Source organism: Neovison vison, chromosome 2 (genome assembly GCF_020171115.1).
Source record: "Neovison vison isolate M4711 chromosome 2, ASM_NN_V1, whole genome shotgun sequence".
NCBI lineage: Eukaryota > Metazoa > Chordata > Mammalia > Carnivora > Mustelidae > Neogale > Neogale vison.
In genome coordinates this window covers 179,192,947-179,219,590 of record NC_058092.1, presented here as the reverse complement: position 1 = coordinate 179,219,590, position 26,644 = coordinate 179,192,947, and the positions used below count along the sequence as shown (strand labels likewise).

The 26,644-nt window shown below is 35.9% G+C and overlaps 1 pseudogene; it reads left to right on the top strand.

The window, feature by feature from the left end:
• The first annotated feature begins 652 nt into the window (after nucleotides 1–652).
• LOC122899249 lies at nucleotides 653–22,743 on the top strand (annotated as a pseudogene).
• The last annotated feature ends 3,901 nt before the right edge of the window (nucleotides 22,744–26,644 follow it).

The following is a 26,644-nucleotide window of genomic DNA, read 5'->3' as shown; positions in this document are numbered from 1 at the left end:
TATTTTCTCTGAGAATATAGCTTATCGTCTTAACAGTGTAATTTTAAAGAACACAAGTTCTTAATTTTTGTGAAATTCATTTATTTATTTTAGTTTTTGTGTGTGTATCATGCTTCTGTTGTCATAACTAAGAAATCTTTGCTACTTGAGCTGTTTAGTTATAGGTCAACTGGGCTGGGCCATGGTGTCCAGATATTTATTTGATTGAATATTACTCTGGATGCTTCCGTGAGGTGGTTTTTGAATGAAATTAACATTTAAATCTCAGACTCTTAGTTAAGCAGTTTTCCTCTCTAATGTGGGTGGGCCTCACATCCAGAGATAAAGACCTGAATATAACAAAGAGTGACCACCCTCAAGAAAGAGGTAATTTGGGGACTGGACAGCCTTTAGACTAAAACTGCAGTAAAAGGTCTTCTGATCTCAAGATGACTCCACAGATTTTGGACCTGCCAGCTTCCATCACTGCATGAGCCAGTTCCTTGAAATGAATGTCTCTCTCTCTCTCTTTCTCTCAGAAACTACACTAGCTATTTGAACAGATAATACATTATATATAACAATTAATATAAATATGCAATACATGATATAAAGAGAAAGTAATAAAAAAATTTAAAACATGTGAAAAGGCTAAAAAAATCAAAAGGAAAACATGAAGCAACACATAAATAGAAACTTCAGGAAGCAGCTCCAACCCCCTAGGAACAGGGATCTGGAAAGAGGTTATCAGACCAGAGAAGTGGAAATGGGGCTGGCTCTGGGGCTCTACCATCCGCCATCTCAGGAGCTCACTGCCAGGCCGCTGCTGGTCCCTCTAGAGGGTAGGACAGCCTGATTCTGGAATTGGCAGGGGGAAAGGTTGAAGATTACAATCAATTGCTGTTCATAGGGTGGACATTTACTGGGGTGGCTAGAACAAGAAAAAACAACTAAAGCCAGCAATTTCTTCTCTCACCTCCTGCCTCTGATCTCTCTCCAGTGCATACTGGCATAATTCAACAGTCTCGCAAAGGAGAAATGCAGTTTCCAGAGTCCCAGCCCCAACAACACAAAGTATATAAAAGGTGTGTTTGGAGCTGAAAGACAGTGGTTTAATACCTATCCCAGCAGGAATCTTTCATTTACAACAGGCTGAGTGAATTGTAAGTGGGGATTTTAAAGTGTTTTAAATTTTATAACCCATGCCTCATTAAATACCAGTATCTAAATTGCAAAAATTATTCATCTAAATAAATTCACTTTTGTGGAAAGGGTGTATTTTCAAATTTCTATTAACAAAGAAATGACTACTAGTTCAAAAACCCTACAGCTAAATATTATTTCTGTGGACTTAACATTGCTGACAATGGTAGAACACTTTAAAGATTTCTTTATTTTGCCAAATTTCAGCGGAGCTAACAGTTTCATTAACTAAAGTTTTTTTCATTTAGTTGTTCAGAACATTGATTACTCCAGGAAGTATTTCTTTTAGGGATATGTACTAAATGAATTTATAGAATTAAAAAAAAACTTGATGTACTATAAATGTGATGCTATATTTTATTACATGTTTATTAAAATAGTGATCAAAATCTGAAAAATTAAATAAAAAAAGAAAAAAATGCATCCTTAGGATAGACAGTTTAGATTTCCAAGAAAATGCTCATACCAATAACTGGAATTACTAATCTTTATCAAATTGATAGATTTTTATGGTGTACATTTTAGGATCATTTTAATTTCTAAGTGCCATATTATAAAACCAAGTTCCTTGTAAATAGTAGACATTTAATACCTGTTTCAAATGTTGCATTAATGAACTAAATAAAAAATCTAAAAAAAAATTAAATACTTTCTGCTTCCTGAAATTTTTAGAAAGACAAGTTCTGCAAATAAATTCTGTTTATTTATAAATGTTTATTTGTAATCACATTGGTTGAACTGTGTTTTCCAATATAAGAGATCCAATTACAACCAATATTCACTGTGGGAAATACCATCTTCTCTTTGAAAGCCTATGGTACTTGTCAATATTATTCATATAAAAATAGCAACTCATTAGATAGATAGACAGATGATAGACTGAGTAAAGTTCTTTGATTCTTGAATATTTTTTTTACTTTCTGACTGGGATAGCTACAAAAGGGAAAATGGGACTTCTTATTAGTATGGGCAGGTTAGATCTTTTAGAAAGAAAACTTTGAAAATGTGATTATGTTTACCTCAGGTTAATAAAGTGGATCATCCTGGATATATACATTCATAATAGATTTGAGAATAGAGCATATGCTCTTGAAAGGAAGAGGATAAATTAGAAAGTGTGTATATTACATCAATGTTGGAAAGTTAATTATAAAGAATTTCCCTTTAGAAACTTGCTGAGACTCTATGGTAATTGATCCAACTTTTCTTTGTTACTTTATTCTATTTTAGAAATATATCATCTTTTTTCTGAGACTTTTTTTTTTGATTAATTGAAAGGCAACATAACCAGGAAATTGGGTTCTTCTCACTAAACACGCTTATCAAACAGACTATTTCAAATTGCTTTGGCTTGGAGACAGAGATACTTTCAGTGAAAGTGCTGTTCATTTTAAAAGGAAATATTCTTTTTAAAATCCTGATCAGAATTAAAGAACCTAGAAAATGTGTACATAATCCAAAATTGGCATCACAATTTTATCTTAATACTTTTTAAAAGATTATTACAAGTATGTATACATATATACATTTGTCTCACCATTTATCATCAAATAACTTTCAGACTGAGCAAGAGGCTTTATTCTACGCTGTGAGACAGCATTTATTTTGTTCCCTCTGAAGGTAAATTCCAGGCAGGAACTTGTATAATTATGTTTCTAAATTCATCTCAATAACTCTCCATCTCAAATCTAAGATTTGATAACAAATTGTATTGTTTTTCACAGAACACGTGGCTTAGTAGGAAAACTATAAATTTAAATAGAATTAACTTTCACTTTTACCAAAATGAATTCAACGGTATATAAGAGCACCTTTTGAAAATTTGAACCACCTTTTATAATTATTCTCAGTGGGAGTGTTGGCTGAGTTAGTTATCTTCATGTGAAACACAGGAGTCTTTCAGGTTAATTTCTTCAAATATGCTCTTTCACATTTCTCTGTAGAAGTTTAAAGTTTTAGTTTTAACCTATATTTAGTGCCATGTTTCTTTTCAATTAATTTCTGGGTCAGGTAGGGATGACAGTATATTTTTTTCTGATTTAAAATCTTTTGTCCCAAATCTTTTGTTGAAAAGTAGTAGGGAATTTGGGTAAATTGGAAGGGGAGGTGAACCATGAGAGACTATGGACTCTGAAAAACAGTCTGAGGGGTTTGAAGTGGCGGGGGGGTGGGAGGTTGGGGTACCAGGTGGTGGGTATTATAGAGGGCACAGCTTGCATGGAGCACTGGGTGTGGTGAAAAAATAATGAATACTGTTTTTCTGAAAATAAATAAATTGGGAAAAAAAAAAAAAAAGATATGCAAGATAGGGGCGCCTGGGTGGCTCCGTGGGTTGGGCCGCTGCCTTCGGCTCAGGTCATGATCTCGGGGTCCTGGGATTGAGTCCCGCATCGGGCTCTCTGCTCGGCGGGGAGCCTGCTTCCTCCTCTCTCTCTCTCTCTCTCTGGCTGCCTCTCTGCCCACTTGTAATCTCCTCTGTCGAATAAATAAATAAAATCTTAAAAAAAAATAAAAGATCTGCAAGATAAATTTTAAAATTTCAGCCTAGATATTTCTGCAAATAGTATAATCCAAATTAGTATTTCCCAATCAGCCTAGTATCTTTTTCCCTCTCCTTCTATTGGTAAAAAAAATAAAATAAAAAGAAATGGAGAACACATGTTCTCCATCCTGTTCTTCAATAGTAGGAACATACTATGCTATAGGTGAGAATTTTCTTATTTACTGTGGTATGCAGAATACGAGTTCCCCAAAGATGCCTATGTTCTGGTCTCCAGAACCTGTGAGTATGTTACCTTACACAGCAAAGGGGAATTAACGTTACAGATAGGGTCAAAGATAGGGTCAAAGTTGCTAATCAGCTAACCTTAAAAGAGGTATACAGAGTGGGCCCTAGAGTATACAGGTGGGCCCAGTGTAATTACAGGGGTTCTTTGGGATTTTGTTTATTTGTTTGACAGAAATCACAAGTGGGCAGAGAGGCAGATAGAGAGAGAGGGGGAAGCGGGCTCCCTGCTGAGCGGAGGGCCTGATGCGGGCTTTGATCCCGGGACCCTGAGATCATGACCTGAGCCGAAGGCAGAAGAAGCTTTAAACCACTGAGCCACCCAGGTGCCCAATTACAGGGGTTCTTAAAAGAGCAAGAGGAGTGCAGGAAAGAAGGTGAAATATATTTCATGTGATAAAGACTCATTCTGCTCTTGTGGCTTTAAAAATGGAGGAAAGGAACCATAAGCCAAGGAAGATGTGCCATCTCAAGAATCTGGAAAAGGAAGGTTCCCCCAAAGAGCCCACAGAAAGGAATGCAGCTGTGCCCAGCCTTAACTCAGTGAGACCTATACAAGGTTACTTGACCCTATACAACAACAGGGTAATAAAAAGCGTTGTTTTAAACTATAAAAAAAAAAAAAAAAAAAAAAAAAAAAAAGAAAATACTACTCTTTATGATGACCGAATTGAAAATATTTTCTAATTTTCTTGCCTTATGAATTTTATTAGATGTGGAGTTATGTAATTTCTGAATACTGGGAAATTTCCCAGGTTTTGATTTCTAATTTAATCCCCTTCTTATCAAAAATTGATTCTGCTATATTTAAACATTTTTATTAAGACATTTTATGACCTAATATACAGTATCTATCCTGATAAACATTTCTTATGCATTTGAAAAAAATTACATAGTCAATAGTTATTACATGTAGAGGTCTGTAAATATCAATTAAGTGAGATTGGATGATAGCTTTGATAAATTCCTTCCTCATTTTTTTATTTCAAAAAAATTTTTTTATATCAAAAGAGTTATCTTAAAATCATGAACTGTGATACTCACTTTGTCTGTACTTCTCTTTTGTGGAAGGTTGGTTTTTATTTCATATATATTAAGCTACATGTAAAATTATACCTAGGAGTGTTAGGTCTCCTTGATTGCTTGCTTCTTTTTTTTTTAAACCTGATTTTTTTGGGGGGTGGGGGGCTCCTGGCGCAGTTACACCTTTTGAATAAAACCATAACTCCTTTAAAAATATAAGCAAGGCATGTCCAATTAGTCATACACCTTTTCCCTCTAGATTATTTTCACACAGTTCACATTCCTAAAATGTTAATTTAAGTTTTCATTCAATCTGTAAGTAGAATGAGTCCATAAAGTAAGATACTGTACAACAATAGCTAAGCAAATGTGACCTTAGTTCATTATGATATAACCACAACCTATAGTAAGAAAGATATTGTTATAGTTCTTATTCTATTTATACAGCAGTAAGGGATTCTTTAAAAAGTACTATACATATCCAGTTGAACCTGGGGAAGACTATGTTTTTTAACAATTTTATTTAGCTCTAGCCAATATTCTTCCTTACATTTTGACCTATTTTCAAGGAGCCCATGACTTGTTTCTTTAGATGTGCAATGTCCTTCTTTATCTCTGATAGCACTCATTGTCTTGAAGCCTAACTTGTCTGGTATTAACATAGAAATATGTCCCTTTTTAAGCTTAGTGTTTGCATGATATAGCTTTTATATTCCTGTTACTTCCAACCTTATATTTAGAGAACATCTTAGGGCACCTGGGTGGCTCCGTAGGTTAAGCAAATGACTCTTGATCACAGTTCAGGTCTTGATCTCAAGGTCATGAGTTCAAGCTCCACATTTGGCTACACGCTAGGTATGGAACCTACTTTAAAAAAATAAATTAATTAAATTAAATTAAATTAAAGCACATCTCTAATAGATATCAGATAATTGTGTTTTGTCTTTTAATGCTGACAATCTGCCTTAAAATTGAAAAGTGTAGTCCATATATATTTAATGTAATTATTGATATAATAGGGCTTACAGGCCACTAAAGACTACTGATTTTCTTCAATCTTTTATTCTTCATTTTTTTCAATTGGATTATCTGATTAAATCCTTATATAAATCCAATTACCTGATTGAATAATTTCTGTTGATATATCATCAAATTGACTTTCCATTCTTAAAAAAACTCTAATCCAATCTGCTATAAGGCTACTATGAACTTTTACTTCAGTTGTTAACCTTACTTAGTATTTTCACTTTGCTGTATTTTGTAGATTTCTCTGCTATGGTTTTATGTGTGGTTACTTATAAAGATCATATTTTTCTTTAGCTATTGCATATGTTTATAATACTGTTTTTTCAACTTGTCTGCTAAATCTAATATCTGGACCATGTTGGGGTCTCTATTTATCACATTTTTTCTTGGCTATGAATCATGATTCTTATTTATTTATAGGTCTAGTTATTTAAATTATATATTGGACATTAAAATTCTCACATTATATTAAACACACTGCATTCTGTTTTCTTTTTCTATAAAGTATTGATCATTTTCATAGTCAATTAGTGGCTGATGTTCTTGAATATGTGTAGGCTTGATTTTATGTTCTGTCAGGGCAGATTTGTGGAAAGCACTAGGTGTTTACCAAGCTTCTCTAATATGTTAGGGCTCACACTTCCATTTCTTACTGCCCCACATATCTTGCCTTAGCTATGTTTTAGGATTTAGGGAGGGTCTGAAGTAGGTTTTATGCTAGGGCATGGGTCTTATTCCTAAAACATGGTCTTTCTTGGGTCTCCATTAAATGCTCAGGTGTTAGTTACAAAGGTCTCTCTACCCTCCTTGTGCTGGAACTCAAATGCCACACCACTGATTGACTTACATTTATTTTATTCTATTCTCAAACACTGGGAGCAGCTGGTAACTTCACATGACCTTGCCTGGAAAAACCACAACTCTACTCTCAGCCAAGGACTCTGTAGGAACCTTCACACAGATTTCTGCCTCCCCTACACATCCCCACCCCGCTCCCCCAGCATCCCCATTGCTCAACCACTTCCTCTCTAGTGATTGCAAACTCTAGCTGTTGTAGCAGTCAAGATTCCAATCTCTGCCTTCTCAGCTCAGAATGCTTTATTTGATTCTACTTTTCCACACCACAACTAGGAAATTGCCCCTAAAGAGGGAACTGGGATAAAGGCAGGACTTACTTGCGAGTACCCTTTATTCAGAAATTGCAATTTTAAGTGCCTCTCACCCTGTGCTGGAAAATAATTGTCTCAGATGTGAATTTATTAAATAATCCGCAGACAAAAACAGATATGCATTGGGTTTAGGTTGAACAATAGTGGTGCTTAGGTGGTTCTAAAATGGTCTCTGTTTTCATGTATTTTCATATAAACAAATATCTGACAATTAATTAATATAAGTAATTTTTGAAGCTCCTTTCATCAGCTGGAAAAAAAAACACAACAGAAAAATGAGGAAGAGATTATTTAAAAAAGACAACTCACAGAAGAGGAAGAAATGGTAATATTAAAAGAATTATTTGGGGATGCCTGGGTGGCTCAGTTGGTTGAGCGGCTGCCTTTGGCTCAGGTCATGATCCCGGCATCCTGGGATAGAGTCCCGCATTGGGCTCCTTGCTCAGCGGGGAGCCTGCTTCTCCCTCTGCCTCCATCTGCCTGTGCTTGCTCTCTCCCTCTCTATCTCTCTCTCTGACAAATAAATAAATAAAATCTTTAAAAAAAAAAAGAATTATTTGTTGTTAACAATAAGAGAAATGAGAAAGACTGGAAGAAAAGCAAGTTTTTTATGGTACTGGTAGAACAGCAGCTCAGGACGGTATTTAGTAGTATCTAGCCATTTTGAAGATGCAAACTCTACAAGTGAGTAATTCTACTTTAGAAAAATTCTGTAGTCACATGAAAATAGTTATGTATAAAGATATTCATTGTGCCTATGTGTTAAAGAGTAAATAAATGGAACAGTTTGTTACTCAGTAAAAGGATGAATAAATGCAATGGCTTAGTCATATAGTAGTTTATCACACTAAATTAAATCATAATAAAAGATTTAATATTTTTAAAGATCTTAAAACAATCTCTAATGCTAAAAATGTGTTGGTCACTTTAATGTACTTAAAATGAATGAATTAGATGCAGATATTCTAACAAAGATAAATATTGAGTGTAAAATCCTGCAGCAAACATGCATGCCCAGTGTGATCCTATTAATATAAAATTGAAAACATGTAAAATAATAGAATGTGTTGTCATAAACACGTAAGAATGATATACAACCACTTTGAAAGACAGAAGGGCCAGAGGGAACAAGTGGGATTTGGGTAGATGTATGACTTTTTTCTTTAATAGAAAAATTCTAAACAAACAAAAGAACAAATCACAGTAAAGAATCAGACATATAGGGAACAATAGTGTTAATAGAACAGAGACATTATTTTAAGCACTATCACGCAATCACACTCAGTTTAACGGCTAACAGAATCTATCTATGGAAGCAACATGGCAGAGAAATTAGAGGGGTAACTGCCCATGCTCCTGTAAGGAAAGGCCTCACGAATCAGTGAAGGAGTGATATTTCAACTCTTCATTCATCAAACTGATAAAATAGTAAGTCTTAATAATGTAGAAGTCTTGGTACACAATTTTGCTTCTTGGAAGGGGGCAATTTTGCTGATTTTTTTCAACTAAAAGTGATCTACAGTGTCAGATGCTTACAATAAAGGTAATTGAAACTACTTTACCTGAGAAATAAGAGAATTTCATAAACATTACCAAACAATTTTAGGGGCGCCTGAGTGGCTCAGTGGGTTGAAGCTTCTGCCTTGGGCTCAATTCATGATCCCAGGGCCCTGGGATTGAGCCCTGCATCAGGCTCTCTGCTCAGCGGGGAGCCTGCTTCCTTTTCTCTCTCTCTCCCTGCTTCTCTGCCTACTTGTGATCTCTGCCAAATAAATAAATAAATAAATAAATAAATAAATAAAACATTACCAAACAATTTTAAATAGAAACAAACCTCACATATGCTATTCTGACATAGCTAAGGATGTTAAGCATATTTATATTTACATGATGACACAATTCTAATTAAAAAGATTCCTCAAAAGTAAGGAGAATGTTCTCCTGCTATGAATGTACTGTATTCCTAACCATCTGTCTTTAGACTGGGGCTCAGCAAACTCTTCCTTAACAGGCTAGATACTAAATATGTTGGGCTTTGAGGGCCACATGGCTCCATTGCAAATGCTCAACTCTTCTGTGCTCCTGTGAAAGCATCCATAGGTAACACCTATATAAATGGGTGTGTTTGTGTCCCAATACAACTTTGTTGTTTACAGAACCAGACAGCAGTGTAGATTTGGCCTCCAATTCATAGTATGCCAACATTTGCTCCAGATTGTTTTCAATGCTTCCAAAATTATAGCTAAATGTTTCATAATTTTGTCAGTGATTTTGTGCATCCTTCTTGCCGGTTGGTTTTTATGGTCTCTGGTACATAAAAGTTAGATAACTCGAGATCTGCAAAAATGAGAGGCTGATTCGGATTATGAAAAGTATGAGATGATTGACTGGTGTTCAACTTTATGTTGGTGGTTTGTCCTTTGAATAAACTCCTCCATCATCCCCCTTTAGTCCCTTCCATGCTATACATACATGTGGATGCTCCCAATTATATTGGTAAGAAGGCTTAGAAAGCTAATATAAATTTGGAGCTTATGAAGTTTTTCCAATTAATACTTTTTCACAGAATCAAGCGTGAATCCTTTCTTTTCCTCAACTTTGTATGTCATACTGAATGTTGTTTATCAATAAAATTCCATAGGATTTTGCAAAAGAAACAAACAAAAAATAAGCAATGTCTCCTGATTATTTTTTTTACCCTTGCATTCATAAGGGTTATAGTTATAGGAGAGATTAATCCTGATAAGAATGACCAGCAAGGGGAGCGCCTGAGTGGCTCAGTGGGTTAAGCCTCTGCCTTCAGCTCAGGTCATGTTCTCAGGGTCCTGGAATCCAGTCCCGCATCAGGCTGTCTGTTCCGTAGGGAGCCTGCTTCCCCCCTCTCTGCCTGCCTCTCTGCCGACTTGGGATCTCTGTCAAATAAATAAATTAAAAAAAAAAAAATGACCAGCAAGGTTCAAAATAGCTAGAGAAGTTTGATAAGATGTTTTATGATTTATTAGTGGAAGAAAATAGGAAATTAAAAGGATGTGGTTCATTCCAAGATATGTCTAGTTCTTAAACTCAGATGAGCACTAAGCCTGAAAAGAAATTCTCACTTATTAAGAAAATAAATAACATAAATTTATTCTTAAGAGTGATTATTACTGTCATTTTCATTTATATGCTACCAGAGTTGTGTGTTTTTAATTTCATAATAGAACAGGTGAAATAGAGGTTAAGAGCCACAGAGTGATGGTAAAGTTCTGCAGGTGTGCATTTTAATCAGGTATTAATTAGACAGTGGATGAGACCATAAATGGGAAGTACTGAGGATGAGCATGGAGTTTTTGAAGAAGAAATGGTGGAAGACCAGAACTGTGTGATCATAAAGACTAAGTGGTTCTCTGATTTTTCACTCGAATGCTTAATGTCACTCTAATGCTTAGTAATATGATAAAATGTATGCTGCGCTCTGTAAAAGACATATTTTTATAAATTAAATTGAAATATTTATATTTTTGCTGACTTTATCCTTGGGTAAAAGTCTTGGTGTCAAGAAAAAAAAAAAAGACTTGTTTAAAGGTAGTTTCTTCTTCGTATATATGACACTTCACTGTTTTAAATAGGCTAAAGGAAGTAATGTCTCCATGATTGTCTGTTTAATAACCTTATACGTTCAAATATGCTTGTTGGAATTCTCTTTGAATTCATTGGCACATCAATAATAATACAAAAGATCATGGAATTCCTGTTGCAAAAAAATCTTCATGAATTTTATCTAGCATGCCAGTTCAGTGCCATTGAGAAACTGACAGGACCGTATCAGAAGTCTCAGATATTGAGGGACATGCCTGAGTGAGTGATTGAAAGGAAGAGAAAGAAAGAGAGAGAGGGAGCGAGGGAGCAAGAGAGTGAGAGTGAAAGAGAAAAAGGGAGGAAGGAGATGAGGGAGGGGAAGTAAGTAGGGAGAGACTCCAGATCAAGATGTAGGTCTGAAACCTGAGGAAGGAGGGGAAAATTAAGTATGAAAGCTCCAGAAGACAATGAAATTCTAAGAAAGTCTTGGCCAAGCTGAAAGGGACTCCCCCCCACAAGGCCATTTGCTTTTTGGAAGGACCCCTCCCCCCCATCAAGCAAGAGTGAATTGGCTCTAGAACATTGCCATGCTCAGGCACTGGCGTGGAGCACTCCACAGGGACCATGTCAAAGGTGTGAATGGTGAAGGATCCAAAGAAGGTGCTGCAACTGAAGACCATTAGTCATCTGTGCTCCTCAGAGTCAGCTGTCACGAAAGTGGCACAGCTCCATGGCCACTGACAGAGGTTCTACAACTTCACACAGGAACTGCAGATGTGGAAGCAATTTTAGCTGTCAGAAGTATTGTCTATGCAGATCACAGTATGTTCTAATGAAAAATATTTTATTTAGTAATTATATTTACACAATTCATCGGCTGATAGAAATATGATCCCAGCACCAAGGATAGTGCTCAAAATATGGTAGCTGTTCAATATAAGTTTGAGAATAGCTGTATGTAGTTTCTCACATTTCTCATTTTAGAAAACTCCTCAAAAAAAAAAAACTCCTCAATTTTCTATTTCATGCTCTTTTCTAGTTCATCCCTATTGCCTTCATAAACCTTCCTTTGTTTATTTAGTTATATTCTTCATCTTAACCTATAAGGGTACATGGTCGACACAGTTTTAATCCCATGAAGTGTGTGTTATAACAAATATCCAGTTGTAACAGTGTTTAAGTTCATTGCCCCTAAACCAGGCTACCTGGGACCAATGCACAGCTTTAACATTTCCTGCTTGTGAGCACTTTGGCAGGCCCATTAACCTCTTTCTGCCTTAGTTCCCTTCTTGTAAAATCGAAACTGTAATAGTACCTAATCATAGAATGGTTATGAAGATTAAAAACAGGGTGCTAAAATATTTAGAGCAATGTCTGGTAAATCGTCAGTACTTGGAAAGATAAGCCAGTATTAATCATTTCCTCATTATTAACATGGATCAAAGGATATAGTCTATGATTAATAAAGCATTAGAAAAGTCTCCACGAGTGGAAAAAGATTTGATAAGGGTGCTATCAGCAGTTCAGCAATTGAGCAAATTGTATCATTACAACTGATACTTTAGTACAAAATGCTGGAAACAGGAAGGACCCACAGGTAACAATAATGGCAATATATAAAAAAATAATACTGATAAAAAAACTGAACACATGTCTGATATAAAGCTGTGTTCCAAAGGCTGCAGTCCTGTTAGTACCTCTCCAATGCAAGCCTGATGAAGAAACAGCTGTGGCTGCCACACGTAGACACAAACCTGATGATAATGCACTTCTGTGCTCAGGTCTGCCTTGGCTAGTATCAATCTACTTGCCTGTTCTATGACTCTACTTTAGGACTGGTAATTTGGTTAGGATAGTCTTCCAAGTTTCATGATTGACATTTTCCAAGAAGTTTCTTCCTGCCCCCTATAGCATAGCTCTATAGTCCTATCTACAAAAATAGAATAGACTGCTATCTCCTAAATATTTTGGAAACATTCACTTACATTTGAGAGTTATGCTGGTATCTCTAGCTTAACATCATTATATAAGTAGATCACCAAATAACCAGTCATTTTATTCATTCAAGCATGCAAAGAATATTTTGATAACTTCTATATTTCAGGCACTGCAGTGAAAAGAATAATGGTGAAAAAATAGGGTTGAAAAGCATAGTAAGATCCTGTTTTCTGGTTATATAGTATTATAGTGGGAAGTTAAACCTATTTCAGATCAATTTCTCTTCTACCACAGTTACCATTCTCTAACCAGTCCTTAAAGTCCCTAGGTCTCCTGCTTAACTGCTGGGGAAGTTGCGTATAGATCCTATAGGTGTTGTGATGAATGAATTGAATAGTAATGAGAGTCAATAACTTAAGTTGACTAAACAGTCATACCATTTATCTGAAGGGTTGGTTATCTGCTATACTCCAAAACAATGGAAAATTCTTGATATGTTAACAACTTGGAACATGGTAAAATCAAGAATGAGATATGGAAGGATAATATATTTCTTATTTATGAGAAAAACATACTTGCTCTTAAATGTTAGTTTACTGATTCTCTGATAGCCTAAAAAGCTGCTAAAATTTTTAAATAATACTAACTTCATGTGTACTCAAAATTAAAGCAAAATACTATCAAATTCACTATTTCGCTTAAACCTGAAAACACCCAGTAATATAAGTAGGGCAAGTGCTATTAATCTCCATCTTACAAATTAGGAAATGGAATCCCAGGTTAAATGGGTTTTTTAACACAGATTTCTCCAGAGTCTCTATTTCTTCCATGTGCCCCTACTCCCTAAATTGTATCTGATACATTATTCAAAAGCAAATTCAAATTTCACTTCCCCATGAAGTGATCCTATTTTTTGACTAGGTCGATATTATTAACTTTTCATTTATTCTACCTGACTTGCAAAGTTATGATTCCTTTTATAGTGGAAATAATTGAAAATTTGATATTTTCAAAATATGTTACACATATTTTGTTTTTTTGTAGTTCACTACATTAAGCTTATGATATTAAGAAAATGTAATCATGCATCCTTGATCATGTTCCAGATTCAGTCAGCAAACACCTTCTGTCTGTCCTGTTAGGAGCCATACTCAAAGTTGTGGATGAGTCACAGAATAGCAAGCCATGGTCTCTGCCTTAAATTACTTAAGCCCTAATAGTGAGACAAGCTGAAATACAAATAATGATAATAAAAGGTAAAATGAAGTAAAGGAATTATGGACAAGGTCTTATGAGATAACAGGCTGGGGAGAAATTGCTTTCCTTTTAGATAATTTTTTAGAAATGCATAATCATACAAAAAGTGACACATAACTTGGGTTAAATTGCCTTGTGACAGGTAGAGATGAAGGTGGAGAAAATATTCCATTTCTTCTAAAATCAAGCATATTTGAATATATTTTATTCCAATTCCAAGACGACTGTAACACAACCTCACATGCATCAAAATTCTCTTCATACATATTACCATTTTTTTTAAAAATGTGATTTTGAGAGGGCCTTTTGGTACCAAAAATGTTTTCATTATGAAAAACTGATCTAATTTTTTTTTGAAACCCAAAAGCACAGCTTGTGAAAATAGCCCAATAATGTTAAGACGTTTGTTGCATTTAAAAACTGATCTAATTTTTTTTTTTAGATTTTATTTATTTATTTGACACACAGAGAGAGAGATCACAAGTAGGCAGAGAGAGAGGCAGAGAGAGAGGAAGGGAAGCAGGCTCCCTGCCTAGCACAGAGCCCGATGTGGGGCTTGATCCCAGGACCCTGGGATCATGCCCTGAGCCGAAGGCAGAGGCTTTAACCCACTGAGCCACCCAGGTGCCCCAAACTGATCTAATTTTTAAATGCAACAAACATCTTAACATTATTGGGTTATTTTCACAAGCTGTGCTTTTGGGTTTCAAAATACAAGGGAAAAACACCAAATATTATGCTGGTTAGTCTTTGGCACTCATTTCTCAACTGATTATTTGAAAGAGAATTAAAGTCTCGGGAGAAGGAAAGTAGCTGCTTGAGTACTCAGCTTCTTTCTGCACTGTGTACTAATTCCTTTCACCCAAGACAACACCAGGCTTAAGCTAAAATCTCATTCCATTCTCAGCCACTGCACTCCAGAAAAAAGAAAACAAACAAACAAACAAAAAAACAAACAGAGCTATCTGGACATTTATAAACAGAATCCAAAATTTTGAGAGTTATCAGAAAACTAAGTACTTAGCCAGGTAAGAAATTGTGCAATCCAATGTAAAAATAAAGACATTGCTATGTACTTGGTAAAACAAAAAGTAAGTAATTCATAATTGTTCACCCCCCAAAATAATTGGCATCATGAATATATTCTATAAATAACTGAAGAATATTCTAAATCAACAAATAAAGATGTAATTCTCTTAAACTAATTTATTAAGCAAATCTGTTTTAGACTACAGATTTTTAAAATTACTTATATATTTTCCTATAGTAGCCACATGATTAAGAAATAAGTCCATATTTCACTCTGAATTATTATATACAAATCCATTTCCTTCTATCCTAGTAAGCAATTAGCTTATAAGATTACGGACTTCTTAGTCATTCAAAGTATGAACGAATGAATGTAAGCAAGCAGCAAGTTTCTATCATGCAAAATTCACACAAGACCAAAAAAATAAATTCACCATTCTAAAGCTTTGTTTAGTACTCATAAAATGGATAAAGGTACTTAATAAATTTCTCCGCCTGTTGGTTCTAAAAAGAAAAAAAAAATACCATCCTGCTTTCTGTCTTATCATCTTATATCCCTCTGCCATCTTACACATCTATGGATTTATACATCATCATCTGAAAAATCACCTCCTTCTTTTCCCTATTAACCCATGCCAATCACACATCTCAAAATAAGATTCCGTACCATCTTCTTAAATATTTTTGATGGTTTGCTCTATCTTCTTTTGTATTTATATTCTTTCCCCATTTCAAATGTAACATATTTTTTGCATATTAAATATGTTTGATTTTTTGTTTGTTTTTTTTAATTGTGTTATGTTAGTCACCATAGAGTACATCATTAGTTTTTATGTAGTGTTTGTTCCCTGATTAATTGTTTGCTTTTAACACCCAAAGCTCCCTGTAATCCATGCCCTCCTTAATACAATCACCAGGTTCACCCATCCCCCTACTTCTTCCCTTCTAAAACCTTCCGTTTTTTTCCCCAGAGTCCATAGTCTCTCATGGTTTGTCTCCCACTTCATTTTCTTCCCCTTCATTTTTCCCTTCTCCTAATGTCTTCCATGCTATTCTTTATGTTCCACAAATAAGTGAAACCATATAATAAATGTAACATTTTTTAAAAGTTATAAGAAAGTAATCAGCTCCTTTTCTGTTTAATTTGTATCATTTGTGTCATGAGAGGTACCCAATATGTAAAGTTCAATTTCATTCATTGCTTAACAAATTACTAAATAAACAAATTGAAGACCAATTGTGGGCATAATCCTAGAAATTGGGATTAAACAAAGTTCTGTTTTTGGAAAATTTGCAGAGTTTATTCATTCCACAATTATTAATCTAATAATTATACTACCAAACACTTTGCTAAGTATTTAGGATATTATGTATGGGGTATTTGAATTTAAGGATCTCACACAGATGGACATATGTGTAAAAAAATAAAACATACTTCATGACAAATAAATATAATGTGGGATCCCAAACTGGATTCTGTCCAGATAAAGTATATGAGTAGAACTGATAAAATTTGAAAAAGACCTGTATTGAATTAATAGTATTGCATCCATATTAATTTCTTGATTGAGATCATCGTACCAGATCTATGTAAGGTATTAACATCAGAGAGAGGGGAGTAAAATGCATTTAGGCTTGTCTGTACTATTTTTGCAAACTTTTTGTAAGTCTAACATTATTTCAAGATTAAAAGTTTTTGTCAATGAAACAAGATGGGATTGGGAGGGAGACAAACCATAAGTGACTCTTAATCTCACAAAACAAACTGAGGGTTGCTGGGGGGAGGGGGGTTGGGAGAAGGGGGGTGGGGTTATGGACATTGGGGAGGGTATGTGCTTTGGTGAGTGCTGTGAAGTGTGTAAACCTGGCGATTCACAGACCTGTACCCCTGGGGATAAAAATATATGTTTATAAAAAAGAAAAAAATAAAAGAAAGAAAAAAAAAGTTTTTTTGAACAAAAAAAATATCATGAGATTAATCCAGAAATACCTATTGATATGGATATGATATAAATTCAAGCAGTATTTCCTTTCCAGAAAGGTTTTAATACTCAACCCTAGGGACTTTGGTTAGCAGACAATTCCCAGGCGTTGGCTTCTTTAGAAAGGGCCTCAGATACAGAGCACCCCCTTGCCTGGGTCTCACCCTTAACCACATCCACCTCCAGTGACTCAGTAAAGCAGAGGTATAAAGAGTGACCATTCCTGTGTAGCAGAGGACATACTCTCTGACAAGCGATACTCCTTTCAGAAGTCTTTCCTGAAGTTTTGTTAAGCCTACATCACAGTTTATCTCCTTTCTGGGCCTGTTTGTGCTTCTCCCTACTTCCCTTCCTAGATGTTGATCCCCAAAAGCTTGTTCCAGCCCAGCTACACCTTAGTGTCTAGCCCTGGAGAACCCAACTGCTGTTGTTATAGGACTCGGAGAAAACAGATGTTAGAGCAATAATAATACAGCTAGTTTTGTTAGAATGTGACACAGACATTCCTAAAAAGCCTCATGTTATACAAAATTTGCACAATAAAACTCATAGGGTTTATGGGGAAATTGGGGTGAGGGCACAATACTCAAAAATGTTAAGTGTTGGGAACATGTTAAAAGAAAGATGTAAAAACAGATAAGCTAGTAGAAATCTGTTATCAATTATACATTGTTATTATATATGTTAATATATATAATATATAATATAATATATAATAACATATTGTTATATATAATTTATAACAAAATATATATTGTTATATATATTTATATACATTTTAAGTATATATTACATATATATACCAATATATATTACAATAAATATGGCACGTGACCTGAAAGAAAACCTGAAATTTGCTTGTGGAAGTGGGCATTCAATGGGTTGTGGCTTGCGAATTATTGTGAAATGGTGGACTGAAAGTTATCTGCAATCATGTGGGAAGTTACCAAATGACACACACTCTGAACTGAGGTATCTGGTAGATGTTTCAGGGATGTGTGTGTGTGCGCACACACGCGAGTGTGCATGCGCACACTTTGTGTATTACCATATGGCTTGGTTCAATGGTTCAACAGTGTGCAGTTTTCTGCATTCATCTGAGAAATCATGCAAAAGAAAACACAAGATTTGTGTTAAGTTCAAATTGTTCCCTAACACAGCCATCACTTTGGAATAAATTTGTGTTTTCAAAACAAGTATGCTAGGAGAACTGACTACACAAGACAATAAAAGCACGCTTCAGATAGTATTTGATATATGGCAAATGAGTAGTTCGTGAGGAAAATGATACAGCTTTTTTGAGGAAGAAGAAGTTACTCTGCATTTCATGTGAAGACCCCAAATCATACCATTTGTGGCAACATCTGGCTAATAATTTACAGTTAGAACATGTTAGTATTGTTTTGACTGAATCAATGTCAGTACAAGGAATGACATGTGAAATTCAAGCAAACAGAAATATTTACTTTACTAATGACTAATTAAAAAGGCAAAATTAAAATTAAAATGTAGAATCCTAGCTAATAGATTATTATTCTTTCTTGTTGGTGACAGGAAATTTTTACAAATCCATACACAAGTAACAACATGGCTTCATTTATTTAATACTTATTGCGTGACTACCATAAACCAGAAACTGGTCTAGGTGCTAAGAATAAAGCGCTAAGCAAAATAAAGTATTTGTCTGTTCTCCTGCAGCTTATAATCTAGAAAAGAAATAGAGAAAAAATAAACATGTATTTTGTAAGACAGTGAAAGTGCTTTGAAAAAAAAAAGTAAAACAAGGTAAGGATATAGAGAATGATGAGGGTAATGGAGAGTTCATCAGAGGGCCTCTTGGGAATTTAAACATTGCTACAGAGTAAAAGAAAGTTGTTTATTTGTTTGTTTGTTTGTTTTTCAGTTACAAAGATAAATTATTTTGGATCATTACTTTTTACAGAGCTAAGAGCAGAGTATACATTTTTAGCAGAAAGTTGTAGCTGTAGTTGCCTTGCACCAAAATATGCTCCACCAAACAGCTAAACAAAATGCTCAACAGATTTCAGAAATACATGCTTTTAAAGGCATCAGAGACCAGTGGAAGCAATGAGTGTTAGGTGGACACAAACAGGACACATCTATATAATTGTCACCCAGAACAAGAAACAGAACATTCCAGCACCTCAGACATAGTGTACCTCTCCAGTCATCCATTCTGTCAGAGAAAACCACTTCAGCAGGAGACTTTTATGGGCCAGGAATATTAGAGGGAAATGCTGATTTTGAAACAGTTTCCTGACTTCACTGGGAATGAGCAGATCCAAACGTGTCAGAGACCAAGGACATGCACTTAATTGCAAGAGATAAAATAAGCATGATTACTGTGATAACAATAAGGACAGCATCACAGATAGAATAACCTGACCCACGGGGATCTCTGGCTCTCGTGGATCGACCATGGGGTCCGTAGGAATGAAATGGATGGTTAAATTTTTATATACCTAGATCTGGGCTGCAAGACCCACAACAGACCATCAAAGTCTTTGATCTGAATCAGTTGATAGACTAAGGGCCCCTTAAATGACAGGTAGTTTCAGGAAGAATCTTGGAATATCAATGACATACTCAAAATGTAGACATATGCTGGATCTTTGTTCTGTATGTCCCAAAGTGATCTGCAACTATTTAACAAGATTCCTTTGCACTCAGAAAATGGAAATATCCAGATGGAGATATTTCAGAGATTGTTAAATATGGCCCAGTGCTAACTCACTAACACAGGTTAAAACTTCTGTGGATCAGTTGAATAATGGAAATTTGGTTTGTGAACCTCTCTGAAGGCCCTACGGGAACCCCAATTTATTTCCTACCTTTTATTTTTTTTCAGTTTGAGTTTCTTTTTAATTCCTGAAACATAGTTGAATTATATTTCTCTTGCAGGTAATTTTGGCCATATGACTGAGTTCCAGTCAAGAAAATATGGGTATTTTATTTCAAGTTCTGAGCCATAAAAACCACTGGCACAATCCTCTTTTTACTTTCTTTCCCCAAATCACGCTAAATGAAAAGAGAGAGTTAGTCACAGGAGGAAAAAGTCCAGGTTCCAAGGTATGTTGGAAAGAAGCTTTCTGACTGCTAACACTCACCCTCCACTGGGGCATGAGTGAGAATAAACATTGGGTAAGGCTGTAAGATTTGTAATTTGTCTATCATAGCTGCTAGCATTACCTCATTGGTTATTTAACCGTTGCAATACAAATGCCTGACTGAAAAGTCCTCGGATCTTTCTCTTTCCCTATCAAAAATAATGCCAAAGCAATACCGCAATCATGTAGAAGACACATATTGGTGTCACCATTTTACTTCAAAACTCAAGGATTATGCTCTTATATTTCTTAACTTTGTACTTTGACCAATCCATATCTTGGGTACTAAGGGTGGATGACCAGAAATTTAAGTAGGTACAACTGTTATTCTAGATCACATATATTAGCTGTGATTAGAACCCAGATACTTTGACTCCATAGCTCTAGTGCTAGTCATTTAATAGCCTTCTGTTAGGCTCCCCCATAACTGATATGTTGAAATCTTAACCCCTATGTGATGTCAATAGGAGGTAGAACATTTGGAAGGTTAGTAAGTCATGAGATTGTTCACTTCATGAATGGAATTAGCACCCTTATAAGAGACCCCAGAGAGACCTCTCTTACCCCCTCTCTCTCTCTGTCATGTAAGGACACAATGAGAAAATATCCATCTGTAACCAGATGTAGGTTTTCACCAGAACCCAACCATGACACCACCCTGTTCTTAGACTTGCAGCCTTTAGAACTGTGAGAAAGAAGTCTGTTACTTATAAGCCACCTGGCCTGTGGTATTTGGTTGTAGCAACCTGAACTAAAAACACCTTCAGAGCAAGAGGATTATTATTAAATTCCGAAGAAAAAAGAGTTGCGGGGATCAATATGTGAAAAATCATACTATCTTCCATTAAAAGCTTTCTGTAAAAGAGTATAATAAGATGTAATGATGATGATATTTTGTACCATGTTTGAAAATGTAACAAGTGCCCCCATCTGTATTGTCTACCAAGAAGTAGACCTAAGATTAGAGACCAAGGATACAAATTGACATAGAATTTGTAGGAGTGACTTGAGTGTGAAACATGGACCCAAATAACGTTTTCAACATTTAAAAAATGTGTTCCAAAGAGGTTTCTTTCAAGCTAATTTTCTGGGTACACAATAGATACTGTATTATGCTATGTTTTTATCTCAGATATCTTTAATTAATTAAAGATGATATTCATATCTGAAATGAGTAGAGTTCTCCAAATAAATGTAGAAACATGGTCCAGTATTCTATTATCTAAATAATAACAATCACTAATAAGAAATGCATGAATTTGATTCCCTATGGCTATTTCCTGGAGCATTTTTAAAACCTCATACTGGCTGAGGACAAGGATATGCTTCAAATATAAGGCATACTTGTGTAATACAGCCTCTACCAGAACATACCATCTCAGATGTAGTTCAATAAACTAATATATGTACTTTAAAGAAGTAAGTAATAAACTTGATGTAAAGTGGAAGTTCTCAGGACATTATAATGTCTAAATAGATACTTTGTATGTACACATGCAACTTTGCTCCTAAAATTCCACCAAGTTATTTACTAATGCATTTTAATTTTCTAAAATACCTGGAATACCAGGTATGTCTTATCTCATCTTCTAGTCCCTAAATTGGATGAAATTAATACAGTAACCCCACAATTCCTAATACTTTCCTCCATTTTGAATATACTCCAAAAATATGTTTTCCCATGTCATCTTTATCATGTGGCTAGTTTCATAACTACATGGACACTGTCAAATCTTTGCAACAAGAATCCTGCAGCCCCGTTAGATTCTGTCGAGAAGATCCTTCCTCCTTCCTCAGTTTGCTTCCTGCATCGTGATGATCCAGAAATAACAGCAGAAACCTGCTGGGTGATTTCCTAACTTACTGATGGTCCAAATGAACTGAAATGGTTCATGAAAACGGAGTTGAGTCCCAACTTGTGAAGCTTCAAGGGGCTGCTGAATTACCCATTGTGATTTCTGCACTAAGAGCCATAGGAAATACTGTCACTGGGATAGAGGAGCAGACTTAGTTTGCAACAGATGCTGGAGCACTAGCTGCCTTTCCCAGCCTGCCAACGAACTCCAAAGCTAATATTCAGAAGGAAGCTATGCGGATCACATCAACCATCACATCTGGTCTCCAGGACCAGATACAGCAAGGTGTAAATCATGGATTAGTCCCATTCCTCCTTGGTTTTTTGTCTCAGGCAGACTTTAGGACACAAAAAGAAGCTGTCTGGGCTGTGTCCAACTATACAGGGGGCAGAATAATTGGACAGACTGTATACTTTGTTCATTGTGGCATAATAGATTCATTGGTGAACCTCTTCACTGTGACAGATCTCAGAATTATTCTGGTTATTCTGGATGCCATTTCCAACATTTCAAGTTGCTGAGAAACTGGGCAAAACTGAGAAATGTCGTATAATGATTGAAGAAGAATGTAGAGGTTTGGACAAAAGGGAAGCTCTACAAAACCATGAACATGAATCTGTATGCAAAGTTTCATTACATTGGATTGAGAAGTATTTTTCTGTAGAGGAAGAGGAAGATCGAAATGTTGTGCCACAAACAACCCCTGAAGACTATCCATTCCAAGTCCGGGATGTTACTCCTGGGAGCTTTAAACTTCTACATTGTACAGCTCAGGCATCAAGTTGTTTGTTGTGTACTGTGTTGGCATAAGCTTGTCTTACTGTCTCTTTATTAAGAACTATTTTTAAGTGTATTTTGTAAATGTCACACGTTTTACAAAGAAAGTATACTTGAACAGTTCCAAACTGTACATACGGATGTATAAAGCTTCTCAGCTCAGTGGGTTTCTTATTTCTATGTGAAATCTCATATCTTACAATGTCCTATAAATAAAGATGAAATTCCACCCTTTTCTTCCCTGAAAGAAAAAAAGAAGAAATTGTGACCAAGATCACAATACTAATAAACAATGATTCCAAGACCAAAACCTTCCCTACTCTTGGTTTCTAGGATTCTGGTCTCTTGATGATTTCTCCATTCCGCACACTCCATGTGAAGTGTGTAGCCTCAACTCTTCTGTTAGGTCCTTGAAAGTCATGGCCGTGTTTCATTCTGCTTTGTATCTTGTATAGTTCCTATTCCACAGCTGACATTCAGAAATGCTTTTAATTTTAGTCATCAGGTGTGTGAGGCCTTAATTCTAAAAGGAATTAATGTCTTTCAGAAGTTACTTTATGACCAGTTGGATGTACTTCTTTCCAACGAAAAGCAAATAAACAACAAGAACTGAGTCTCAGCAATATTGTTTTAATATTTAGAATTGAACGAATACAATGGCTTGTGATCCAAAATCAAAATTCTTTTGTGGTTGTTATTGTTATTGCCACTGTTTATTGTTGTGAAAAGAAATCTTACCTCCTAGAAGCTACACAGCTATACGTCTGTGTTTTTTTAACTAAAATATAAACAGCCTAGGAGCGCCTGGATGGCTCAGTAAGTTAAGCATCTGCCTTCGGCTCAGGTCATGATCTCAGGGTCCTGGGATTGAGTCCAGCATCAGGCTTCTTACTCAGTGGGGAGCCTGCTTCTCCCTCTACCTGCCACTTCCACGTTTGTGCTCTCTCTCTCTCTCTCCCTATCAAACACATAAATAAAATCTTTAAAAAAAAGAAAATAAAATATAAACAGCCTAATTAACAAAGTATATGAAAATAATCAAATGGCTATAACTGTTGCTGATTTGAAAATTCTTTCTTTTTCTTTAGTCTTAGTTGTTTAATCCCATGTGCTGGGGCTTGCTTTCCCACATCTCTTGAAAGTGGTCTTCATAATTATGTTTCATTAAAAAACAAAACAAACAAACAAACAAAAACAAAACAAAACAAAAAAACCCTATCTCTCAAGTAAGTAGTGGATTACATGTTAATCTTTAGGCATACAACTGTTAGCATATTGTCACTATAAAATGCTATATTATCTTTGCAAAATACCTTATAATTTTGTTTATGCCTAGAAAGCAGAAAGGCAATCAGAATTCCTTCAATTTACCTCCTGCCTTCATCTGGAGGCAAAGTTAATACATGTGGCTCTAACAATTGATCTGTCTTCTAAAGCCCTTGCTTCACATTTGAATCACCTAAAAAGCTTTACCAAAATACTGTTAAGTAGATCTCATCCTAGTCAAATTAAATCAGAATCTCTTAGCATGTGGCCTCAACATCAGTATTTTCTTTTAATTCCCTAAGTGGTTATAATGTGTAATCAAGGCTAAGAACCACTGCTTTAGAGGCAAATAATCATCACAGTCTGAGACTAGAAGGCAATTCTGAACAATGTTCACCAAAGCCTAACTGTGCACATGAGAATCGCCTCTGGAGCTTTTGAAAGTTACAAAATCCTCAGGTCCCCTGAGTCAGAACTTCCAGTGGTAGGGTCCCAACTGTGTCTTACCCATGATGGAGTCCGAGGACCAGTGCTTTGGAGATTTTCTAAATTTCACTTTCTAAGGCATGGGAGAACCTGATGGATCATTTAAACCCAAGTAACAACCTCTTTGCAGCTACTCTCATGAAAATTTCTTCATGGCCCTTTCCTACAGGATACAGTGTTTCTTTTAAGAACTAGAGTGTGTCATCATAAAATGTGTCAGCTTCTAGGAGTTGGAACACCTGAGTTCAACGTCTTGCTGCACTACTCACTGGTTGTGTTAACACAAACGAATTACTTCCTCTTTCCCATTTCATATTTAATCTTAAGTCACAGGACTGTAACGATCAGAGAAGTGAATATAATAATTCCCAAACCTGACTGATCATCAAAATCTTCTGGAGAATGTGTGAAAAAAATTATATAGTTTCCTTGGTCCAGTTCTGGAGATTTTGTCCCTCTACATGTGGAATGTGGTTGGACATAAGTCATTTCTCTCTTGAAGATTTGCAGGTGAGTTTGAAACCCGGCCAGATGTGCTGTGTTAATGCACGCTGGAGAGTGTGAGGCCCCCTGTCAGCATCCAGGATGTACATATTCATTTCGCAGCCCTGCCCACGACCCCTCAGGCATTCTTCAGTAACAGGGATCACTCACTTCCCAGCAGATGCTATTTCTAGAAGAGCAGCACTCCAGTGATTTGATGTAAGAGGTGGGAAGATTTATAGGACAGTCACTGCCTTATGTGTATCTAGAACTAAAGAGCGGCCCAGGGTCTTTGTTCACTTATTAGGTTGCTGTTTGCCTTTTTCCCACACTTAAAAAAAGACAATACAGAAGAAAGGAAAAAGCATATGGTTTGAAATCTGATCTCCATTTTAGAAGAGGTCTGTTTTTTTTGTTTTTTTTTTTTTAAGATTTGTTTGTTAGAGAGAAAGGGAAGAGAGCACATAAGGGGAGGAGCAGAGGAAGAGGGAGAAGCAGACTCTGCACTGAGCAGGGAGCCTGATGTGGGGCTGAATTCCAGGACCCTGAGATCATGACCTGAGCCAAAGGCAGACGCTTAACTGACTGAGCCACCCACCCACCCCAGAGGTCTGCTTTTTGTGTGTGTGACCCTGGCCTCACTAGTTTGACTTCTATGGGTCTCAGTTTCCTCTTCTGTCAAATACAGATAATATCCCTGCCTTATCTGCCTTACTGGAGCTCAGTGGAAAATAATAGAATAATACATTTTAGCATTTCTGCATAAACATATTTTACATGAGATTTCTCTAATGGACTGTGAGCTCCTAGAACGTTTTCTTTGACTCTCATTCATTCACTTATTCACTTATCCATTTGCTTATTTGTTCACTTAAATATTTACTAACACATGCCAAGAATTATGCCAGGACAAAGGGATGTGAGAACACACGGGGTAGTTAAGAACCAGATATGGTTGATATTCTTATGAGGCTTAGTGTCATGTTATGAGCTTTAGATAATTACACAAATAATTACTAAATTATAGTCCAAATAAGCACTATTAGGGAAAACTCAGACTAAAGAGAATGTATAAAGAGGAGGCTACCCCATTATCTCCCCATTACCTATGAGCAGTGATATTTATGAATTATGAGTAGGACAGGAAAGCAGTGACAAGAATACTCCTGGCAGAGGCAAATGTGAGCCTGTGCAAATGTCCTGAGGAAGGAAAGTGGTTAGTAGCATATGAGTAACTAAATGAGTAATTAAAGATTGCGATGAGCTAGTGATATGGGATCAATGAAAGTGAAACTACCTGGTACCCATGGGCCAGGGATATTTAGGTCATATCTAGCCTCCAGTTTTGTTAATCTTTAACAGCAATAGACACTTTCAATTAGCAAGACTGAACAGGGGATGAAAGAATTAGATAAGCACTTTAAATATATCCCTCCAGTTGCTTTATGAAATCATGTCCTGGAGCACTTGAATATTTGGGGACCATGTAGAAGAAAGGGGAAATTTGAGAGAATTGTACCTTATATTGAGTCAGAATAGCAACAAGAAACTGGATGGACTCAGAGGTGTAGTCAGGCAGGGGATGTTTCTTCTTCTTTTTGTAGTCTTATGTTTTAGTAGAGTCCCTGGCACACAGTCATCATTAGCATGTCCCTCTGGGTTTGGCAGGGGTGAGGGCATTGTAATTTTTGTTTTTTGG